Below are 1,909 nucleotides of genomic sequence, written 5' to 3' on the forward strand. Positions count from 1 at the left end.
CAAGTCCAACATTAACCCATTAATCCATATGTCCAACACCAATCCACAAAGTCCTCCTCCATCTCACAAAACAGGGGCCATGAAGCTGACTGCAGGAGGAAAGCCGAGTCAATGAATGTATAAACATCTCAGGACTGGCAGGGTCTCCACATGGCTGCTCCAGCACCCAGGGCTGCATGAGGGTAAGTCCATGTGGCTTCTCCTTGGAGCTGTCTTGCAAGAAGTCAGCCTTGCAAGCTGAAGCAGGGAACTGCTAAGGCAGCTGCACCCTGGTGCAACCATCACAAAGCAAGAGATCCAAGAACTTGAAAGGTGAGGCTCACTGAACCATTTATCCTCCCACCCTTCAATTAACCCCACATGTGTTTATCAGCCAGTTGGCACAATAAACTAACTAACTCAACAGTGAAGGCCTTTTTTGAGTAGATACGTGTATTCTCATTTACAATGGTCTTATGTGTTTGAACAGATTTTAAATGTCCCCATTTCAGTTTATACTGGTATGTAATGCTGCTGCTTCAGGGAAGGTTGACATAACACAAGTGATCCAATCCTCTGGTTTAGGGCTGATGCCAACTGCGAATTGACTCTGGTTTGAATCTTTATCGAGATCCCTGTATTCATTTGTTTGTTTTCGTTTTGTACTTTAGAATTACTTGGATCTAACATTAAAAACAAAAACAAGTCAAACCCATTGTTGTGCAGTCCACTCCCACTCTTGGAAGCCGTACATGATGGAGTAGACTTGCCCCGTACAGTTTCCCAGGCTGTGACTTTATGGAAGCAGACTGCCATATCAGTGTCCCAAAGAGCAGCTGCTGGATTTGAACCACTGACCTTTCAGCCACTCCTTAACCACCCCACCATCGGGGCTCCTGGAGTGGACCTCAGAACCCTCATATTTCTATTTTAGAGAATTGAGGTCATTTTTAAAGCTTTGGATGACATCTAATAACTCTTATCCTTCATTAGATAGCAAGAGAAATCTTATTATATACTGCTTATGATACCCAGAGGTTAAGGTTCTTTAATGACCCTCTTGGCTCAATTTATGCCAGAGCCAACAAGAACCCAGCAGAATATTCAGCTCTCTCACCATATGGTTGAGGTCTAGAAAACAACCATAGTATTTGCTAATTAGTTCCTACTAGAGAATAATTCATGCTTATTATGACCTAGATCTTAGCTGAGAATGCCGTGTCCTTTGAGATTTAGATAAAATTAATCCAAGCCTCTTATCCTCCATCCTGTGGAAATTCCAAGGGCCTTCTCCAGCTTTCTGAAAATTCCTGGGGGCAGCATTCTCAGGCACTGCTGGCTCTGGGTTCTTCTTTTACTGGACTTGTGTTCTCACGAGGCTCTTCCCTCCTGCTCTATTTTCTCTGCTCTGCACAGGTATGAAATTCATCTCCTCTCTCTTATTTCCTGCAAACACTCACACATTTTTGTGTCTGATGGACTTTATCAGATGTCTGAGAAACAGAAGGGGCTCATGTTGTAGCAAAGCAAATGACTCAAAATGAGGCTGAGTTGCCTGTTTTGTTGGCAACTGCCTTCTTGGGAGTCTTCACTGGCCATTTTTATTCCAGTATTTTTGTCTCCTGTCAAATGCCAACATGCTTTTATCTTTCTCTGCTCTTTGTCCAACCTGATGGATGCTGGCCACTTCACTATTCTGGTAGTTTATACAGGCTTCCCCTGCTATTAAACATTAGAACATTCCTTACAACTGTTCTAAAAGCTAGTGTGGCATCAATGGAAGAAGCAATTGCTATAATGGAATTTTCTTTTCCAGCTCTTTTAGACCCAAAGAGTAACCTACCAAATCATACTAAATAATACATAAACATAAAATAACCATAACATATAGTGATCACAGACACCGTTCACAGATAGCAGGTGACTGAAA

This window comes from Echinops telfairi, unplaced genomic scaffold, assembly GCF_000313985.2.
Source record: "Echinops telfairi isolate 266 unplaced genomic scaffold, ASM31398v2 ScPeMD7_7475;HRSCAF=8513, whole genome shotgun sequence".
In the NCBI taxonomy this organism is placed as follows: Eukaryota; Metazoa; Chordata; class Mammalia; order Afrosoricida; family Tenrecidae; genus Echinops; species Echinops telfairi.